This window comes from Pleurodeles waltl, chromosome 6 (genome assembly GCF_031143425.1).
Source record: "Pleurodeles waltl isolate 20211129_DDA chromosome 6, aPleWal1.hap1.20221129, whole genome shotgun sequence".
NCBI lineage: Eukaryota > Metazoa > Chordata > Amphibia > Caudata > Salamandridae > Pleurodeles > Pleurodeles waltl.
Window position 1 is genome coordinate 689,127,225 of NC_090445.1, and position 23,246 is coordinate 689,150,470.

A 23,246-nucleotide genomic window follows, 5' to 3' on the forward strand; every position below is an offset into this window, starting at 1 on the left:
AGTTTAAGTGTGAAAATTGTTTTTTTTAACTGTTATTAAGTTAAAATAAGCAGATGAATTTCTGTGAACACCTACCGTGCAAAACCATTAGAGGACTCGGTTGCCTTGTTTTGTATTTTAAGAATTATATCAACGAGCTAACAATTCTCTGAGATAATTTGTCAGTACCCTGCCAAGAGGAAAAGTGGCCGAAAATCTAGGCAATAACTTTTATGCACACCTATTAGCTATCAGAATACATGGGCTGTATTGATACAGACCATTTTAATACAATTAATTTTAATATACATCTTATTTATGTATTTATCATTCCGGAGATTCAAAAATTGGGCACAAATGTGTGCATCTGTTTTTGATTCTGAGTTTCGTGACAATTTTGCCTCCCCTTTGGAGTTTTACCCCAGGAAAATCCCTCAAGAGAAAATCGTGGACATTGTGTGAGGTATTGCCTCCCAATTCTCTCTTTTAGGTGCCTGCAATGAAGAAAAATATACAGTTATATTGTGTAGTAAAACAACCAATATGTGCTATTCATCTTTCCGAGATACGTAAATTGGAATGTAGAGGTCCTATCGCGCCAATCGAAATGTGGTGGTAATTTGTACTGAGATAAAAAGCTACATGATATAACAGTTTTCCCCAAAGGGAAGATAATTCGACCAGTATATGGTGATCTTTCTGAGGGAGCTTGAAAGTAGTAACTTTATTAACTTTCTATGGGCCATTGACCCTCCTTCAGGTTGACCGAAAGGTGTTTGTATTGCATGTGAAAGTAGAGATACCTTCAACTTTTCTGTGTTTCACCTTTCTGTCACAATGTAATCCATAGAATAGGTCACCATCATAATTAGCTTTGTCCTGAGGTCTCCTTCCAGGTTACAGGTGGCTGCGGATTACCAGAGTCCTGAGAGTTTTACCCCTTTACATCAGCATTCAGGGGGATCTCATAGGGATCCAAAGGATATCAAGGAAGAAAGAAAATTACTGTTGGGGAACAAGACATCCATCTTGGCAAAAGAGAAAAAGTACTTTGTGATAGGGTTATTTTTCATGCAGGTATTCTGAGATTGAACTCTAGAATCATAGATTTGCTTCACTTATTGAGCCCAATTCTCACACACATCTGTAAATCTACATCTCCAGGTTTACACTTTTAGAAGAGTGCTGATCTTTGGACATCATGATTTCTCAAACCTTTCAAGTGAAGATTTCCAGTATTGCAGGTTTTGCGAATCTCTTTTCCATGCATGTGGAGCCAGTTGAACCTGAGCAGCTGTGCTTGTGTAAAAATGTGCATGCTGAAATGCCATCACCTGACTACAATTTCAGTTCTGTATTATTATTTTTTCTCCACAGACAAAATATATTTCCCCTTGGAGAAACTCCTTCTTTTACACACCCATCAGTTTTTAAGTGTTCCGCTCCCATTCAGCAAAAGTAAATCTTCAAACGTTTCCAGAGTGGAAAAGGATCACAGAAAGTTTTGTGACTACACACAACACCTACTCAGTTTCCTGCAGGAGACAATATTAATGGCATAATGTGGTAGTATTAAGTCTTAGTAAAATGATTTATGCACGCATATGTAAATTAAGCAGGTTGCACATGAATAGTAACACACATATACAATTTTACGAGTTCCGCCCGGCATTTTGATTTAAACCACTAGTTAGACTATCCAACCAGGATACTGAGATAACATAAAGTAAAATAAAGAATGTAACCAAGGGAGCAATTCTCCTTTGGAGGTTTCTGTGGGAAAAGGACATATTTGTCAATCCCTTGAGCAGTTATTGCTAGTTTTCACCTCTGTTTTCCAAATAGATGACTTCCAATCAATTTAGACTTCTCTGCCTTTGTAATGATCATTTTGTTGATAGTGATTCCTCCAATGCCACAGTGAACTGCCACATTACAGTGGCAGGTCAGCATATTTATATTGCATTTCATAAGCAAATCTCCAAAGCAGGTTGTATTTCTAAAAGACAAAATATTACAGCCCTGATGTGCAGAGAGTGGGCCATTTTTGAATGGTGATGCTGAGCAGGAAATATATAACACTGGCAAGGTTGCCCTGTAATAGTTTGGCTGCCAGGTCCTGGATTTGTAACATTGAAGTCAGCTGAGGGTCTGCTCTTGGAAACCAAGCTTTTCCAGCACTTCTAAATGAGGATGAAGAACCACAAATTTAGTGAGGAATGAGTACCACGGATTTACTGCCAGGGTCGCCCACCACTGAACTCTAAATTATGCACATAGGAGACTTGACTTTACATAAAAATGGCTTTATTTTATCTGTTAAAAATAGCCTCCTCTGAGATGCACGTCAGTAAGTAGGCTAGAGTCTCCATATTTTAAAGTCATCATCTTTACTGCTCCAAATTTTGGCCCGAAGAATTTACGAGTTAATCAGGGTTGACATTCTGAAAAGCGCCTATACAGGGAGAGGTGTCGATGAGAGAGAGGCCCACAACTAAGATGGCTCCCTCTTATGACAATTCATGTGACAGCATAAGCATTAGAGCAAGTCCATCAGAAAGAGGCTGCAGATCCCTTATCTGCCAGTTCTCATTATATGCCCAATCATGACACGACCACCGTTGGGACAAAGTGACCCCAGTACTACAGCAAGCAAGTCAAACCTCAGCTCAAACTTTAGGCAGGGTCTGGACCAAGAGCTCCACCAAACCCTGGACAAAGCGAAGAGCAAACTGGCTTTGAAGATAAGCAAAGTGGGGTTCAGAAGGCGGGTAGACCACAGTGAGTTTCAGGGTGAATGAGATAACTCTCACAAATGAGTTTAGTCACTCAGTAAACGTGAAAAGATGTTTCATAAAATTAATGATGTTTGATGCACTTGGAAAACAACTCACTTGGGTGCCGTTAAAATGTTATTTTATTAGCTTATTGTCCAAGGGCAGTGCACTTATGATGACAGTGTACTATTATGATGGAGTACATTGGTGCAGTGTGTTTCTGAATATAGTGGTTCCTCTGTTACCCTTCAATGTTTTCTCTAGGATTAAAGATGTGTGATAAAAGCTCTAGAACAATGTCTAGTAACATTTCTACCATTCGGATATTTTCAACCTTCAATTACCACCAGCAGAATGTTGGTGGTAACTACAGAATGTCGAATATTGGAGGTAATTGCAATGGCTAACGTGGTATTTGATGCATTTGTGATGCAGTAAAACTGTATCAAATTAACAGTTTTACTGTAATAGTGAAAATATCCCAAATTGCAAAAAAAATGATTTCAGACCATGTACTGAGTGCAAAGGTCAGCCAGGACCTATTGAGTTTCAACCGTGGGGATAGTGGTTGTTTGCCACTGGTTCCTTGGGTCAGTCGTACTTTGGTTGTGCAAAATGAGTCACTTATATGGCTTCAACACTTAACTCAGAATAGATAGGGCAATAAGTTACCGGTTTTCCAGGGAGGGAGTGTGGGGCATTCAAGCTCAGAGGCTGAACAGTTAAGCTTCAGACACAATAACTTAAATGCCCAGCACAGTGCTTGCCTTTTAAGAAAAAGAAAGTATTTAAAATCACACACCAGTAGAAAATACTATAGAATGCAACGTAATATATATAAGGCAGTGACCCCATTTTTTATCCTCCCTTGTGGTGCTGCACGTGCTGAGCTCTCTTGATAGTTAAACCGAGTGATCCTCCTAAGCTGCTTCCCCGTAGTAATCAAGTGAAAGAATGACTTAGGCTCAGATGCAGTTTTGAGTTTTCCCACAAGTCAAATGCTCATTCGTTTCACGGTTTTCTCAGATCATACCTCCGGTGGTGTAGCAGGTTTAGGAATGTGAATGGTGAGGTGGCCCATCACCTCAATATTCACTAAACTCAAGCCAGGAAGACTAGTCCTGTACCCACGATGTTGCACCTCTCCAGGTCACTCCGGGAAATTCAATGGTCAGGGGCAGGCCTAGATCTCTTTGGCACACTACGTTAATGCAAATTAGGGCCAAAATAAAAGTGGGGATACCTGTTATGCATGCAGTTGGCTACTCAGGGTACAGGATCATGTCCTCATAACATGCAGGAGACATTCATCTCCCAAAATATGGTAACCAAAAACATGTGAAAGTGCATGCAAAGCTTTACACTTCTGTTGAGCATATTTTAAATTTGTTTTAATTCACAAGCCTGTGAAGTAGGCAGCCACACTGAAATACTTTGTTGAACAAAATTTATTTAGCAAACACACGTCTGATCAGGGTGGGCACGGAGCAGCAAATGCCAATTTACCTCCAACCCCAGGATTCCACCCCTCAACCTTCCATATTCTTTCTAGACATTCTTAGTTCTACCCTCGTCTCTATACAACAGGCTGTCAAGGAATATGCCTGAAAAACTGTGCCAGTCAAAGTGCCAGGAAAGCCCTGTCTCTTTTTCTATTGTTACCATTTCCACAATTCAGAAGTGTACAGATATTGGTAAATGCAGTGCAGTGGTCCAGTTCTATGTGATTTCTTTTCTACAAAGTTCACTCGTTGTGAAACCACCTTCTTTTCAGCATGCAAACTTTGAGGATATTCTATTTCCCTTCCCATCCATTTTGTCCATGATTATTGTAGACCTTTGACCATTTCTTGGGTTGAAAAGTGTCAGAGACGGGTTTATTACTGTTTAAAACAAAAATATTAATAGCCCAGGTTTTCTAACAGTTGGGCTGCTCATTACGGCATCAAAATGTGTAGCGTGAGTTTACTTGTTTCCTGTTAACGAAAGCATTGCACTATGGTATGAAGACAAGCCATCATTGTTGAGCGTGATGTTTATATGGTTCTTTAGACACTTTTCAGTAAGGATTTTTATTTGAGGACAAGAGCACAAGGTTAAGTTGCATACATTTCACATAAATCACATCATGTGTAGATATCTCACATGATATACGGTAATCTCCTTGAATGCCTTTGAATTCACTTGACAGAAGAGTTTGATAGAAAGCTACCTCGAGGTCTCTGAAATGTCTGACTTTGTTTCTGATCCTATGAGAGTTGCCTAGTACCACTGCTGTAGCACTCCCCTTGTATGGCATGAAGGCAGCATTGGTCCTGTTAACGCGTCCCTTTATGATATTTTATTACACATCAGGACTCGTTTTAGGCCAATTTATCTTTTGACCCAGTTGAGAGACACCTTAGGACGAGATAGCTAATCAATATATCAATCAATACATCAATAATGTCATCAATATTTATCACGACAATGCATTTCACTTTAGTCAGAGTCATTAATCAATTCAAAGACATTACCATGACCTTTCAGCCATGAATAACCACACCTTGTTTAGTAGAATTTTATGAATTTTATTCCCTATTAATTACAATCTAACAGCAAATGCGTTAATCTCAACACCAAGAAACATAATAGCATAGTCACAATATGGCAACTTTGATAAGCTTTCATGTAGGCAAGAATCACAAACATCAGAACATAACACAGCGTGAACATAGATCAATTTTAGCAGAGTGTCAATAACACGTCAGTTTCAACAAAGCATTTTTAGTTTTGGTCGTTTGTCTATTTGCGTCAGTTTGATGAACACCTGTCCTAACCACTGATTAGCATTCGCATGTTGGGCTTCATGCAAAACAATTTAGAACACTAATTTGGAAAACATCTAACTAAGGTCTCTGTCAAAAGCAAGCAGTTGATACCTAGAAAGGAAAAGCAAACAGACAAATCACAAATGCATTGTCATAATTACCCTCCAAGGATTAGGTCAGGGCACAGGTTCAGACTTCATCTTCAGGACATCAGTTAAATCGCCATCAGTCAGAACTCAGCTCTGGGGAAAAAGGGCACTTCCCTCATAAGGAGGTAAAGTGTAAATGGGCAATCTAAGGGCGAGGATGGTTTTAAGTAAACCAAAAAAGTCACCAGAGTGACAGAGTTTCTGGATAAAATCAATAGCATTCCCTACCTAATTCTAAATGACTTCCTGTGACATGAGTTTTTATCCCTTTTTCAATGTACATTCCCCCAAAATTCTATTGGTCGTTTGTTATACCCCACTATCTTTAACCTAGCAAATTAAGCATTAGGTAATCCTAATCTTCACCCCATATTGTTTTACAAGTTTTTGATTGGTCTTTGTAATTGATGTCTTCAGAACTGGCACGTCCGGTATGATTTCATCTTTTTGTAATTCTTTGCACATCTTTTGGTCAGCAATTCCATTGTCTTCACCGGTTTGAATGACCTTGTACATTACATTAATCTACACTGTTTCAATTCATTTTAACATTTAGTTTGCAAGACGATGAGAAGCGGTGGGAAACGGATTTACATGGTTACATTCATCTTCCAAAAAGAACTTGCAGGATCATGTACCCTGTGAGTCAGCACACTGAAAAATAGAAAAATGCATTTAATATGAGAGCCAAGCAGCTAAACTGCAGCTCATGCTAACTTAAGGCCTATGAGGTTTTCAACACAGATTTAATAACGCAAATGTTAGTATAAGCTCATTTGAACGTAACATAAACATTTTAGTCATCATTATTAGTTTGCGTATACATTGGTGGCCACTCTTCGTGGTCACAATTCAAGCGCACGTCTAAGCAAAACTGCTATTATTATAGTTTCTATGCAGCATCATCACACCTTAATTCATAAACATTTCATGTTAATATAGATTATATAAGCTACGCTCTCTCAGTCCTTAGTGGCAGAGAGAAATTTTGGAGCTGCATTACTGTCAACTTTCAGTGCAAAATAGATTTTGAGCACAAAAGTTGGTTAACATAGTAATTTGTGCGACCGAAGATAGCAGATATGGGCCTATGGCCCTTTGAAAGCAGAAAGGAGAAAGTTGGTTTGTAAAGTGATTAAAGGGATCCGAAAGAAGGCAAACATATTATGCAATTTGATTATACCAATAGTTAATAATATAATTATGAGTAAAGGGGCATTTTGGGCGAGAAAGGAATGTATAGCTCTATTCCTATACTTAAATACATTTAAATAGTTATTTTTTTCTAAACTGGAATTATCAATTATTTGTTTAAAGTGAGGTCTGTTGTAGAGGTTCTCTTCAGACAGCACAATTGCCAACTAATATCAAAAGACGCATGTTTTAACGAATATGGTAACATCTGCTAAACTCAATATTTCATGAGACCCTCTGCTACTCTGTGATGTAACATATGAAAGCCATGACATTTGAATGTGTAAGTTAACTGAAGCTAGTCAGCACTGTTGCAAAATATGATAGCATACATCACACTCTTTAAAATAATGTTTACAATTCAAATAGACAGTTCAAAGCAGTTAGAAATGTAAAACGTTTCTTCAACAGATATAGCCCTGTAATTGGGAATAGGTAACATGACTAAAAGTTACAAATCATTTCCCTCTGGAGGGAAACAGCAAGTTCTTCACAAGAAGTGGCTTCTCCAAGGACTTTAAAAAACTAAGCCTCTACGGTCCAGAGACATTGTGTCTCCATCATTGACTTAATATCCTCAAAGCTGCTGAGTTTATAATTCCTATATGATTTTATTTAGAAATGTGTGATGTTTTCTGCTGGGTGCTCGTGCTAATGTTTGATTAGCACGAGCGTTAAGCATTTGTGGTGGTGTATATTTAATGATGCCTTTAAGGCGTGTGCTAATGACTGGCTAGTGGTCTGTGAGCTGATATTGTTTGTGCTTCTTGTAGTGTAGTTGTACTCGTAGGTAAGTCTTTTAAAACATTGTTAATTATCAGATAACTGCTCTGGCGGTTTTTCCTTTGAATTGATTGCATTACTGATGCTTCTTCTGCTTCCTGACGAATACACTTCCTTGTGTTTACCTGTAAAATTATGTTCTCTAGGAAGGTTGTGCCAAAATATTGTGTTATGTAATGTTATTTGAATGTGTAGTGTTCACATCTGTTAGACTTTTCATCCATGGTGTGGTCTCCCTTAACTTTTTGCCTCTGTTTCCCAGGTTGTTGATGTGTGCTGGACTCTGTTTTTGTTACTCTGGGCACTTTACCACTGCTACCCAGTGCTAAAGTGCAAGTGCTCCTATGTAAACTGTATGTGTAATTGGATTTCCCTGACTGACATATTTGATTTACTGGTAAGTCCCTAGTACAGTGCACTGGAGGCTTAGGGCTTGTAAATCAAATGCTACTAGGGGGCCTGCAGCACTGGTTGTGGCACCCACATTAGTAGCCCTGTAAACATGGCTCAGGCCTGCCATTGCAGTGTCTGTGTGTGCAGTTTTCAACTACCAATTCGACTTGGCAAGTGTACAGACGTGCCAGGCCCAAACCTTCCCTTTTCTTACATGTAGGACAAGCCTAAGGTAGGCCCTAGGTAGCCCCATGGGCATGGTGCAGTGTATGTTTAAGGTAGGACATATACTAATGTGTTTTATATGTCCTGACAGTGAAATACTGCCAAATTCAGTTTTCACTGTTGCAAGGCCTGGCTCTCTCATAGTTTAACATGACGGTTGCCTTTAAATATGATTAAAGTGTAAATTCCCTTTGGGAGCAAATAGACTTGTGGAGTTTGGGGTCTCTAAGCTCACAATTTAAAAATACATCTTTTAGTGAAGTTGTTTTTGAGATTGTGTGTTTGAAAATGCCACTACTAGAAAGTGGGCATGTTCTTGCTTAAACCCTTCTGTGAGTCTGCCTGTTTTTGGATTTCCTGTTTGGGTCAGTTTGACAGTTGGGCTGTTTGCACCTCTCTCTAGACAGTGGCACAAATGGAGCTGGGGTGTAGCCTGCATATCCTGATGAGCCATCTGTGCTAGGAGGGGGAGAGAGGAGTGGTCACTTACACCTGAAAGGGCCTGCCCTTGCACAATGCAGTCTCCAACCCCCGGTGTGTGTCTGGTGCCTGACCTGGGCAAGACAGGATTTCACAAACAAGAGAGACTTTCCTTTGAAGTAAGAGTACTTCAAAGGCCAAAATGGGTATAAGAAGAGCACCCAAAGCCACAGACTTTAGATCACTTCTGGATATCAAGAGGAAGCTCTGCCTGGAGAAGAGTTGAAGAGCTGAGAAGTGCTGCCCTGCCTGTGACTGTGCTTTGTGGAGCTATCCTGGAGTTACTGCTTCTGCTTGTGCAAGGGGACAAAGACTGGACTTTGTTGTGCATTCCTGCTTGTGAATAAATTTGCAAGGGCTTGTCCTGAGCTTGCCTCTTCTTGTTGAAGTCTCAGGGCCATCAAAAACTTCTCCTGCCAGCAACTGGACTCTATGCTGAGACTCCTGCCCTGCCAAGGTGCCCTATCCAGTTCCTGGGGCCATGGAAGGTGAAGCTGGCAGACTAAGACTGAAAATACACGCACAGACCAGCGTGCGGGGAAAATATGACACAGTTTCCGAGACGTGGCTGAAAAACAATGTGCCGCCAGCTTCGAGCAAGAAATCGACTCTCCACTGGCATCGCGGCTGGAAAATTGACGTACACAGCTGGAGAAACGACACCTAACACCCGCTGATGGAGTCTGATAACATCGCTACCCACATAGCGTGGTATTGCTGATACCGTGCAGCAGGATTTTCGACGCAAACCTCACTGGCCGTGGAAAAATGACGCAAAGCCTGCCCGGGCCGAGTGCTTGCCTGGATTGACGCATCGCTCTCCTGAAGGGAGGAAAAGCGACACACGCTGACCTGACTGGAGGAGGAGAAACAACGCACGGTCTCGCTTGTGGGTGAGAAATCGACACATCGCTAACCTTTTTCGACGCACACTCGCCTTTGTGTGTTATTTTGGCGTTACCCAGGTACTTTTCAACGCTAACTGTATTTTATCTGTTTACTAAAGAATTTAAGACTCTTTTGCTTTTAAAATTAATAACTTGACTTGTGTATGTTAGATTTTTCTCATTTTGGTCTTGTTTTGTTTAGATAAATATTTCCTATTTTTCTAAACCTGTGTTGTGTCATTTTGTAGTGTTTTCACTAAGTTACTGTGTGTTTGGTACAAATACTTTACACCTAGACTCTGAAGTTAAGACTGCCTGCTTGTGCCTAGCTACCAAGGGGTGAGCGAGGGTTAACCGAGGGGGATTCTCCTTTACCCTGACGAGAGTGAGTGTCCTTGCTTGGACAGGGGGGGTAACCTGACTGCCAACCAAAGACCTCATTTCTAACAACATGTCACCCGAGGGTGTCCTTGCCAAATCTGAGGGGTTGCATTCTTTGGGGAAGCTTGGAGAAGACTGAGAATTAAAACAGCCACATTTTAATTGAATGTATATGGTTAGTTTGTTCTAGGAATTCAGGGCATTGTAGACGAAAGAACATCCTCTAGCTCCGGTGCTGAAAATAAGCTGGTTGTAGACAAGTAAGAGAGACCAGTACAGAGGCATAGGGCGGAATGTGGAAGCAGGTTCTGTTGCTGAGGTAAAAGGGGCCTAAACTGCAGAGTTGTGCAGGTGTGTCAGAGGCGTTTAAAAAGAGTGAGCATGTGGGTGGGGAGCCCGTGGGGACTGTGCAGGTGACTGGGCGGGGAAAAGCGATGGCGAAGGTTCAGTACAAGCTGGCAGCTGCCTTCTGATCCACCTGCAGTCTATTAAAAAGGTGGGAAAAAGATGCCTTCATGCAGAGCATTACTGTAATATAACCTACTACTAATGAGGGATTGGCTAACGTTTCCTAGTGTCAATTGGGATCCATTTCAAATAGTTCTAAGCATCTCGATGATGGTAAAACTGGTGGCAGAGAGCAAAGTGATCTGGTCAGCCATCTTGATAGCCAGCGATCTGGTCAGGCATTGTGCTGGTGTTTGTTTAATATCTTACATGATTGCATTGTTTGTTGGCATACTGATTGTTCAGCCATGCTTCTGGTGTGTTTCTGGTGGATGCTTAGCTGAGCCTTACCACTATGAGTCCAGCAGATACTGTTCTGGCGTTTGTTGACAAGGTTGCTGTTTAATTGTCATGTCTGTCTTTTTTATAGTTTTTTTTCCATAAAGTTGTGCTGTGTCATTGTTTATTGTTAGTTTTTCCATATTTATAAATAGAGAATAAAGTATTCTCTCTTTTCATTTATATTTGTTAGTCTCTTTCTAGTTTAAATAAAATAACAGTAGTTTTACTCTATAACTTGTCCCTAGTTTGAGCTGTGTAGATTATGTAACTGTGTGCTGGAACTTCATCTGTCATATTCTTGCCCCTTCTTCTTTTCTTTGATTGCCCTGTTTCCTTTGTTCCCTCTCTCTCTCTCTCTTCCCTTGGAGATGCTTGTTCTCTCTCTCGTCTCATCATCTTTTACAGACAGTCTTTCCTGTTTCTTTCTCTCCACTTTGTTGTCTCCACCACTTTTTCTTCCCTGTTCCTGTTGGTGTCTGGAGATGAAGTGATGCACTCCACATCAGGGAGACTGATAAATAATATACATGTAGAAGCTAGATTGTTTCACTCCCATCTCTCCTTGTTTCTTAGTTTCCACTATCCGCTCTCTTTTGACCTCACTCTCACTCCCACTCGCCTTCAGCCTCTTCTCTCATTTATGCTTTTCCCCCTCTTCTTTTTCCGCATTCTGTCATTCACATTTCACCTCTTTCATGTTTCTCCTCTCTTCTTTCCCCCATCCTTTTAATCTCACTGCCATATCTTCTTCTCCATCAATGTTCTTTGTTTTTATTTACCATAGTTTGTTCTCCTTCAGCTTAGCACCCCCTCAATTCTTCAACCTGACCTCTTCCATCCTCTCTCAATCAGCCTTTCTCTCAATCAACCTTCTTCTCTGTCTCTCATTTGCATTTCTCTGGCTCCTTTGTATTCCCTCTATTCTCTTCCAGTCCCTTCTCTTTCCTCTGTTTCTTTTCACCAATTGTGATATGTTTCTCATCATCCTGGATTTACAGTTTCCTTTCCCTCCTCTCTTTCTCTCTGTGGTCACCACACTGAGCTTCTCTGTCTCCTCTCCCATTGCTTGTCCTTCCTTTCATTTTCATATCCTACCGCTTTGCCTCTCATCTCATTGATCACTTGTCTTTGTCTCTCCTCTCACTTCTCTAGCTCTAGTTCCCCCTCTACTTCCTTTCACCCTTCCCTTCCTCACCCACCCTCTAGTTTCTGCTCTCTCTGGCTCTCTTCTTATGCTCAAAGCCTCTGGTGCTGTTTGACGAGTTGGCCTCGAATCTCCATGTCCCTCTCTTTATCTTCCACCCTTGATCCTTATTTCAATTATATCAGCTGGCTTTCTACCTTGTTTCTTGGTGCTTGGCTTAAAGAAGAAGATCATTCTAATATACTATTAATATATTATTGATCAGACTAGGGTCTAATAAAATAATTGCAATTCAATGTATTAAAATGTTAACGAGGTTTGTAAAGTGCAGTGTAATTTCCAGTACAATACATCAATACATGTGTATATGTTGAACTGTAGGCAAGACTCTTCACAACACATTGGTATTTTTTTGTTCTTGTGAAATATGTTGGGCAGCTCTCAAGGTACGTCATACATACATATATACATGTATGATATACATATATATATATGTGTGTGTGTGTATATATTTGTATGTGTGTGTGTGTCTATATATATTTATTTATATATACACACGTGTGATGTGTGAGCGTAAGTTCAGGGATGAGGAAAAAAAGAAAGATAAAACAGCAGGCAGGGGTCCTCACTGAGAGGTTGGTTGTAAGATACTGGGTTTTAACTGGGGGAAGAGAACCCTTCTCAACCAATAACTGCAATTCTTGTCATGGTGCACAATAAAAGCCACTAAATTAACCTGTGCTTAATACTCTAGTAGCTTGGCACAAAAGCGGTCAGGCTTAACTTAGAGGCACTATGTTAGGTATTTATGCAGCATACAAAGAGTAATAAAGTGAAAACACAACACAAGAGATATCCCACACCAATTTGCAAAAATATAGTAAAATTTAATAATAATATATTGAAATTAAAACAACAAAATCCTAATCAGTAGAACTGGAGATATGCAGTTTTAAAGGTGTAAGTAAAAATAGCGCCAAGAAGCATAAAGCGCTATCTGTGGGTATCGATTCACGCTAGAATGGGACAAAGTCCAGGCTGACCATGATAGACTGCAGGACGGATACAGGGATCAGGCTATTCGCAGTACAAACAAAGCTAGAAATTTTTAAGTGCAAAAGTGTCAACTTTCTAAAAGTGCCATTCCCATAATTGTCATCTAGAATCCGATTTTACCATTGAAGAGCATTTTAACTCATAATACATTTGAGTCCAAATATTAAGTTTTTACTGGCTCTCAGTCAACAGTGAGCACTTTTTATCAATCGGGGGAAGCCAATTGCACCATGTTTTATGCGGAGAGTACAATCACTTTAGCAATTGTTGGCAGTGGCAAAGTATACAGAGTCCTAAAAGTTCATTACAACAGGTTCCGAAAACAGGAGGGGTGATGGCAAAATGTTTGGGGTGACCCTCAGACAAGGCCAGGTCCAAAACATTGATAGTAACTTAATATCCTTTCAGTTCCCTTACTTTGAGACAGGGAACTACTTACTTTCTGTCCGTCTAAACCATTGGAAACCCTTTGCCAGCAGACAACTTGCCACAGATTTGCCAGCTTGAGAGCATCCAACTCTGATTTTTACTTTTTTTGTAGCAAGCACGCAAGCCATAGTGGTCGTGTTCGTCAAAATAGCATCAACAATCTGTATTTCGGTGTTTTTCAAAAAGAAACGCCTATATCAGTGTATGTTTTTAAAAACAACTGGGTGACCGGGTCAGCATTGCACTTTTGTGAAAATAGCCACGTTTCAGATGCGCTTTTGGCAAACATTACTGATGCTCTTGGATTTTAATCTATGTATGGGAGCTAGGACAAAAGGGTTTGAGGTGGTTTATTTATCGAAACATGATGCATATTACCCTGGCACAAATTCCAACAAGCTCTTCTTTGTGCGAATGCTTGGAGCTTTCGATGTTCATCTCCCACAAGAGAACTTGATTCTCCATTTCAGTGTATAAAACTGTCCGGCAAAATAATCAAATAGGCAAGTGCCTGGTTTTCAAAAGAGGCTGGTTGCAGCGCACCTTTTGCATTGCAGTGCACCCAGCCTCTGCCTATGCAGAGCGAGGAATGCTCGAAAAGATGTAAACATTTGGCTTGCGACTCCTTGTGAAAAGTTACCAATGCTGAGACAGAGATCAGAAGGGGACCACAGCAGCAGATACAGCAACATCAAGTACTCCAAAGCGCACATTGACTGAGCGCTTCAGGTTCCCCCTTTACGGGCTTGGGGCCGTATTTATACTCCGTTTGCGCCGAATTTGCGTCGTTTTTTTCGACGCAAATTCGACGCTAAACTAACGCCAACTAACGCCATATTTATACTATGGCGTTAGAGGCGTCTAGCGCCAAAGTTCCCGGAATGTGCGTCATTTTTTAGCGTGAACCCCTTCCTTGCGTTAATGATATGCAAGGGAGGCGTTCCCGTCTTAAAAAATGACTCCCAGGCCTTTACGTGGTATTTATACTCCCGGGCAAAAGAGACGCCCGGGAGTGGGCATGGCTAAAAACGGCACATTTGCGCCGCTTTTTAACGCCTGGGTCAGGCATGGCGTTAAGGGACAAGTGGGCTCAAAATGAGCCCAGAGTGCCCTCCCCTGCCCCCAGGGACCCCCCCTGCCACCCTTGCCCACCCCAGGAGGACACCCAAGGCTGGAGGGACCCACCCCAGGGACATTCAGGTAAGTTCAGGTAAGTATTTTTTTTTTTTTTTTATAATTTTTTTTGGCATAGGGGGGCCTGATTTGTGCCCCCCTACATGCCACTATGCCCAATGACCATGCCCAGGGGACAGAAGTCCCCTGGGCATGGCCATTGGGCAAGGGGGCATGACTCCTATCTTTACAATGATAGGAGTCATGTTGATGGGGGATGGGCGTCGTTAAAAAATGGCGCAAGTCGGGTTAAGACGATTTTTTTGCCTCAACCTGACTTGCCCCATTTTAAGACGCCCTAACGTCATTTTTGCCCAACGCCGGCGCTGCCTGGTCTACGTGTTTTTTTTCCACGCACACCAGGCAGCGCCGGTCTGCTTGCGCCGGCTAACGCCATTCCATAAATACGGCGCCCGCATGGCGCTTCAGAATGGCGTTAGACGGCGCAAAATTTTTTGACGCTAAACTGCGTTAGCGCAGTTTAGCGTCAAAAAGTATAAATATGGGCCTTGATATCTCAGACAGTGCTTCATTGTTTATTTCTACCGAGTCTGCTGCCGCGGGATTCACCCACTCACCCACAGCATCTTCCACTGCTGCCAAATGCCAGTAGCAACAGTACCCATGTGCTAGTTTGATCAGTTTTTTAGAAAGTATGTCAAATCGTTAAGTCGTGCACTGATTTCTACTAAAATAATAGACACAACGCCACCATGTGGTGGATAAACACGTGCCAATGCTTAGAAATAAGGACCGGTTCCGAGCACCAGCAACCATCAGCCCACATTAAACACTGACATCTATGAACACGGAATTGTGAAAACGGGTTAATGAAATATAAATCCATCTTTCATAGACTCCTAGACACAACAATTCCCAATCATTAAGCAAAAGTATAGGCACATGGCATCCCCAAAGTAGTTCTCCATACAACAACTGAAACAAAAGTGTATCTAATTTAGTATGTGGCTGTATGGCATTCTGAGAAAATACTGTTTGGCACATTCCTTAGTCAGAACATATTTTGTCCACTTTTACATGTCCTGGATCATTTCTTCTTCCTTCTCTCTACAATTGGTCTTTCCTTTTAGAATGATCACATATATTATCAGCTTCGTGACGCGGCTGTCCTGATGTCCGTGATGAAGCAAGAATACAACTTACTTCACATCTCCCGAGACCAGAAATTCTTCATTATATCAGTAACCATTAAACACTAGGAGACAAAACAATTTATAACCATCTCCAGGGTAATTATAAAACAACCATTCTTTCTGCCAACTAGGACTAATGATGATTTATAATTCAATAATAGCTGTCAAATAGAAATTTATGTTTAAACTCGTGATTCCCACTCATCTGCCCAATTATTGTCTTCCGTATCTCTGTTAATGCAAAATACTTCCTGGATAAAATTACCTATATAAGGTACAAATTATCCACAAATGATAAACAGGTGATGAGTTCCATATTTATAATGCGCTCAGTCTGTATTTCGACTACAGCTTGTGAATCAAGAGTGCAGCTCTAGAGAGAACCCACTCACGTATATCATCGCATTTCTCTGTAGTGCTGACCTTCAGATAACATCATAGTCTTACAACATTAGACCTGCAGGCCCTACTTGTAACTCTCCATGCTGAGAAATAGGCTTTCACTTAGGAAAGCAGTCGTCGCCCCCACTGTCTCTTTATATGGGTCGCAATGGAGAAGAAAGCTCAGTTTTTCATTCGCAGCCCAGCCTTTCTATGAGGCTGCTTGTCGGGAGCTCAGTCTCCAGGGCCACCATACCCGATGTCTTGAGGGATCATTGTGAATAGGGCCTGAGTTTTTTTTTAGTTCCCTTCTGAGTTTCAGTCCTAGATATGAGTTCAGTTGCCATTGCCATCTCTCAAATAGTGTTTGTAAAACTGTTGGGCTTGAGGGCACAGTAGTTATATGATAGGTGTTTGAAGCAGTCACACCCTTTCTTCTAGTGTTTTTGCAAATGTAACCAGAAGACTGACAAGAGTGCATTAAAGGATATATGATATAGGAGCTAACATTAGTGTCTAATGTCTCCAAGTAAGGCTGGGTCAAACTGTGGGCCATATTTATACTCCGTTTGCGCCGAAATTGCGTCGTTTTTTTTGACGCAATTTCGACGCAAAACTAACGCCATCTAACGCCATATTTATACTATGGCGTTAGAGGCGAATAGCGCCAAAGTTCCCGGAATGTGCGTCATTTTTTAGCGTGAACCCCTTCCTTGCGTTAATGATATGCAAGGGAGGCGTTCCCGTCTAAAAAATGACTCCCAGGCCTTTACGTGGTATTTATACTCCCGGGCAAAAGAGACGCCCGGGAGTTGGCGTGGCTAAAAACGGCGCATTTGCGCCACTTTTTAACGCCTGCTCAGGGCAGGCGTTAAGGGGCCTGTGGGCTCAAAATGAGCCCACAGGTGCCCTCCCATGCCCCCAGGGACCCCCCCTGCCACCCTTGCCCACCCCAGGAGGACCCCCAAGGATGGAGGGACCCACCCCAGGGACATTCAGGTAAGTTCAGGTAAGTATAATTTTTTATTTTTTATATTTTATTTTGGTGGCATAGGGGGGCCTTATTTGTGCCCCCCTACATGCCACTATGCCCAATGACCATGCCCAGGGGACAGAAGTCCCCTGGGCATGGCCATTGGGCAAGGGGGCATGACTCCTATCTTTACAATGATAGGAGTCATGTTGATGGGGGATGGGCGTCGTTAAAAAATGGCGCAAGTCGGGTTACGACGATTTTTTCGACGTAACCTGACTTGCCCCATTTTAAGACGCCCATGCGCCATTTTCCCCCTACGCCGGCGCTGTCTGGTCTACGTGGTTTTTTCCCACGCAAACCAGGCAGCGCCGGTCTGATTGCGCCGTCTAACGCCATTCCATAAATACGGCGCCCGCTTGGCGCTTCAGAATGGCGTTAGACGGCGCAAAACTTTTTGACGCTAAACTGCGTTAGCGCAGTTTAGCGTCAAAAAGTATAAATATGGGCCTGTATCTCCAAAGCTAGCAATGCTGGGTCTTCATACAGCTGAAGATAGTAGGTCATAGAATGCAAATCAGTTTTCTTCCATCTGGAACCTCGGATCACTGGGCCACATTAGCTAAATGTGCTATTTCAAAGCTCCCAGGCAGATAGGGCTGCAGGTCAGAATATCGCATACAAAACTAATCATCAATAACATAGACTGCAAGATATCAAGGTGCATTATGACGTCAGCATACCCAGGGGACAGTAAGGTATAATGTCTATTCTAGATAACTTGAAGTCATTATCATTGTAGGACAATATTTAAAAGTAGATTTTATGAAGAACACCACGATTGTTAGGGATTACCATTTAAAGAAATAGACGCATATCTGAGTAGTGAAAAAAAAAATCCTCAATGGATTTTTAATGAGGATCTCTAAGTTTCCAGGAAGACTATTAACGAGTTGTGCTCCAAAAACATCTGATCGCTTACATCTGAGTGTCAGTATGCTTGTATATCGGTACTGCGGTGGGGGCACACATAGCATTTTTTTGCTATGTTGGCACATGGAGAGACAGAGACGGATGCGGAGCTGATCGGATTGGATCTTAAAGGGGGGCAAGATGTTAGAACAGTGCTTCCAGAATGAGTATGATGTTCTAAGCAATCAGGTTGTATTATTACCCCTCGTTGCTAATTTTCACCATCTGCCAGGGACATCTAAAGGATTTTGGGGGCCCTGGGCCATGGTCCCTGTTCAGAATATCATTGAATTAATGATCTAGTTTCAGCTCTTTCAGTTTCATGCCATCTTTGGCCAGGTCACGTTCTAATTCTAAATGTGTTTACATCTAATACTCTGGGATAATGACATGTTCTTTTAATATTAGAACACAGCTAATATTAGAACATTGGAATGTTGGGAGTTCCATTGTAAACAATGGAGTGCTTTGAGCTTCTAAGGGCCAGTAGAAGCTGTTGCTGTGAACAAAGTGAACATTGGAATGTTGGCGCTGCGGGCTTTTACCGGCCAGTAAAAGCCTGCAGCACTCCATTGTTTTCAATGGAGCCTCCGGCATTCCAATTGTCTAATAGCCTTATAATCCTCCGTAGCTTGGCTATCCTGGCATTAAAGTCCCTTTCCCTTGTTCAAGGCCATTGCCTCGGGCCTTTAATGGGCAGTATAGCCCGCTACAGCGAGCTATTAGGCTATATTGCTGCACATAATTTCTGTGTTGCCCTCAAATTTCTCATATGTGAGATCCCCTGTTTTGAACTAAAACCCTTTTTATGGATGTTGCATGAAACATAAAGACATTTCTCTGCAAAATGTCTGTAACAGACTCACAGTTCACCCTCATCAAAAATAAATTCAAGAAAATTGTATTTTTAACAGCCTTTTCTAAGAATTATTCAAGGTCATCAGAGAAAATTATCTGTAGAACAGAGCTGGCTCTATAAGAGGCCCTTAAAAGGCTGGGGGCCGTGGGCCAGCGCTCACTTTGCCCATGCCTTAAAATGTCTCTGTCATCTGTTCTCTGTCAGGGTGTTATTTCAGCAGTATCAAAAAGCTGTATTGAAATGGTAAGACTTGAACTAACAATTGCAAAATGCTTGCCCAAATTTAGAAATTAATAATCTTTTTAATGGCCTAACATGATGTCAAAATGAACTGTACTATGTGTCAGGAAATGTTGTAGATCGCTAGTCAATAAGAGCCATGTTGGCTCTCTCCTATAAATTGATTGACGCTTCCCACACAGAGTATGGTTTTGAAAAGAATATAAGGATGATCAGTGAAGCAGGGTCCTCTTGATGCAGAACAGCACGCTTTGTAAATGCTCATTCTCACTACTTCAATGCACGTTGACTCATTTTATTAAATGTGACCCATGATCATGCTTACTCTGTCTTCAGGGTTGAACCGCCTTAGTCTCTACCTAGGCCACATCCGCTGCTACTCCCGGGCTCCTAGTGATAATGTACACTCCAGAGCACTGGTACCTGTTTTCAGCATGATTTAGGAAATCACTGCAAAATTCTTAACATGTCTCGGGAAATCAAGGACTTTTCTCTGCATGCTCCAGGAAATCACAGTGTTGGTTTGTGTGCCGGCAGCTAAGGCTTGTCTGAGACCCTTAGGGGCTTACTTACAAGCCCCCGTGCCGCAGGGTGGCGCAGCAAGTGTCTTGCTAAGCCGTCCTCCGCCACTGGGAAAGGGCTGAAATATCTACAAGATATGGCACATTTCTGTCCTCTCCCCCTGCACTGCCTAGCGCTGCCTGTGCTGCAGGGAATGATTGTTTATGTGCAGGAAGGTGGCCCTTCCTGCACATAAACAATCAAGAATTGTGTTTTGTTCTTTCTATGTAGGCTGCAAAATGCAGCCTACATAGAAAAGGCAAAACCGAGGAGAAATAAAAGTATCACTCCTCGTTACACCACTCTAACGCCACCCCTGGTGTACCATGAGTTTTTGGTGCTGCCTCAGGTTTACAATTTCAAAAACAATGGGTGCTGCATGGAAACACCCATAACAACACCCATTACTGACCCTGTGCTGCAGAAAACTGCAACGGGAAGGCCCATATTTACAAGGCAGCGTTAAGTCATGCAAAGTGGCTGAGTGCTGCCTTGTATATGTGGAAATGGGCACAGCGCCACAGGAGCATCGCTGAAAGTGAAGCTCTGGTGGCGCTAGGGGCTTGTAAATAAGCCCCTTAGTTTCTTCACTGAAATATTGTCTAGTTACTCAAATACACGTTTGCAGCACATACACTGAATGAGTTATCTCTAAATAATGATCAACACATTTATCTTAAATCAAGAAGAAACAAATATGCTGGCCACTAGGTCATTGGCCCTCCTGATACCATCTAGCAGGAGCTCAACATTTCTTGAGACTTCATCTGAGAAAACTCTATATCCTTTGAGGAATTTAGTTTTGCGAAGCTACTGCTCAGCTGATTTAGAAAAACAAATCAAAAATAGGTTTCTGTTTTAGAATTCACTGAAATGTAACGTTTGGAGATGTTGCATTTCTTAACATAAAACAAGCATTGGCAATGCCACTAGGTCTGGCTTGTAAACAAAAATGCCTGGTCAGAAATTAGGTTAGGCACCTCATGCACCCTCGTCCTTGCCCTCGTCCTTGCCCTTGCGCATCCAATTATCCACCCACTGTCTCATTCATGCATTCACTCACTTACAAACAACCACAGAAAACTAAATACAACTCACCTACTTGTGAAAAATAACATAAAAGAATAACATTTCCAGCCAGACGTGCACATGATCAGAAAAATGGCATAACTCAAGGGGCAGTAGAGCCAAAGACTGAAGATTGCAGACCCACTTCCCAATGCAGTGTTTTGTCATTTAATGAAAACAGACTGCTTCAGCCATTGGCCCTTTTTCATGATAAATAAATGAGACCCGTTGCCTTTGTCATAACGTTTCATAACAAACAGATCAGACATGTGGCGCCTGCCATAACTTTTCCCACTGAACCAATAAGGCCTATTTCTTTTATTATCGACTTGTCACCATAACGAACACACACCTACTGTATTGAGCATAAACTTTTCCAGAAGGCACCCATTAGGTAAATAATAATAACAATACAAATAAGTACAAAAATACAATTGACAAAACTATATAAAATCCCTACTATGAGAGCTTAAAAATATTATCATAGTGCAAATCGACTATCTCTACAGTTTATTTGAGACCAATATATGTTAATTCTATGGTAATCTGTGAGATTCTATGCAGCCAATTACCTGCCTAAAGGCCTTAGCAGGGTGTATTAACCCCTTCGCTGCCAGGCCTTTTCCCCCTCCTGTGCCAGGCCTTTTTTTGCCTATTTGGGGCAGTTCGCGCTTAGGCCCTCATAACTTTTTGTCCACATAAGCTAACCAAGCCAAATTTGCGTCCTTTTTTTCCAACATCCTAGGGATTCTAGAGGTACCCAGACTTTGTGGGTTCCCCTGAAGGAGGCCAAGAAATTGGCCAAAATACAGTGAAAATTTCGTTTTTTTCAAAAAAATTGGAAAAAGTGGCTGCAGAAGAAGGCTTCTGGTTTTTCCCCTGAAAATGGCATCAACAAAGGGTTTGCGGTGCTAAACTCAGCAGCTTCCCAGCTTTCAGGAACAGGCAGACTTGAATCAGACAACCCAATTTTTCAACACAATTTTGGCATTTTACTGGGGCATACCCCATTTGTGCAATTTTTTGTGCTTTCAGCCTCCTTCCAGTCAGTGACAGGAATGGTCATGAAACCAATGCTGGATCAAAGAAACCTAAACATTTCTGAAAAGTAGACAAAATTCTGAATTCAGCAAGGGGTCATTTGTGTAGATCCTACAAGGGTTTCCTACAGAAAATAACAGCTGAAAAAGAAAAATATTGAAATTGAGGTGAAAAAACCATAAATTTTTCTCTACGTTTTACTCTGTAACTTTTCCCTGCAATGTCAGATTATCGAAAGCAATATACCGTTACGTCTGCTGGACTCCTCTGGTTGCGGGGATATATAGGGTTTGTAGGTTCATCAAGAACCCGAGGAACCCAGAGCCAATAAATGAGCTGCACCCTGCAGTGCGTTTTCATTCTATACTGGGTATACAGCAATTCATTTGCTGAAATATAAGGAGTAAAAAATTGCTATCAAGAAAACCTTTGCATTTCCAAAAAGGGCACAAGATAAGGTGTTGAGGAGCAGTGGTTATTTGCACATCTCTGAATTCCGGGGTGACCATAGTAGCACGTGAATTACAGGGAATTTCTCAAATAGATGTCTTTTTTACACACACTCCTATATTTGGAAGGAAAAAATGTAGAGAAAGACAAGGGGCAATAGTACTTGTTTTGCTAATCTATGTTCCCCCAAGTCTCCCGATAAAAATGATACCTCACTTGTGTGGGTAGGCCTAGCACCCGCGACAGGATATGCCCCAAAACACAACGTGGACACATCACAGAAAACAGAGCTGTTTTTAGCAAAGTGACTACCTGTAGATTTTGGCCTCTAGCTCAGCCGCCACCTAGGGAAACCTACCAAACCTGTGCATTTCTGAAAACTAGAGACCTAGGGGAATCCAAGGAGGGGTGACTTGCGGGGCTCGGACCAGGTTCTGTTACCCAGAATCCTTTGCAAACCTCAAAATTTGGCTAAAAAAACACATGTTCCTCACATTTCTGTGGCAGAAAGTTCTGGAATCTGAGAGGAGCCACAAATTTCCTTCCACCCAGTGTTCCCCCATGTCTCCCGATAAAAATGATACCTCACTTGTGTGGGTAGGCCTAGCGCCCGCGACAGGATATGCCCCAAAACACAACGTGGACATATCACAGAAAACAGAGCTGTTTTTAGCAAAGTGACTACCTGTAGATTTTGGCCTCTAGCTCAGCCGCCACCTAGGGAAACCTACCAAACCTGTGCATTTCTGAAAACTAGAGACCTAGGGGAATCCAAGTAGGGGTGACTTGCAGGGCTCGGACCAGGTTCTGTTACCCAGAATCCTTTGCAAACCTCAAAATTTGGCTAAAAAAACACATGTTCCTCACATTTCTGTGGCAGAAAGTTCTGGAATCTGAG

General features: G+C 41.8%; 1 protein-coding gene across 1 annotated transcript in view; it reads right to left on the bottom strand.

Annotated features, from left to right (window-relative positions):
* Positions 1-5,308: 5,308 nt before the first annotated feature.
* Positions 5,309-23,246, bottom strand: part of GPR26 (G protein-coupled receptor 26) — a 287,674-nt gene continuing 269,736 nt past the window's right edge. Inside the window, exon 4 of the mRNA XM_069239136.1 lies at positions 5,309-6,369. The gene's annotated coding sequence lies outside the window, so the exon portion shown is untranslated. The remainder of the gene's footprint in view (positions 6,370-23,246) is intronic.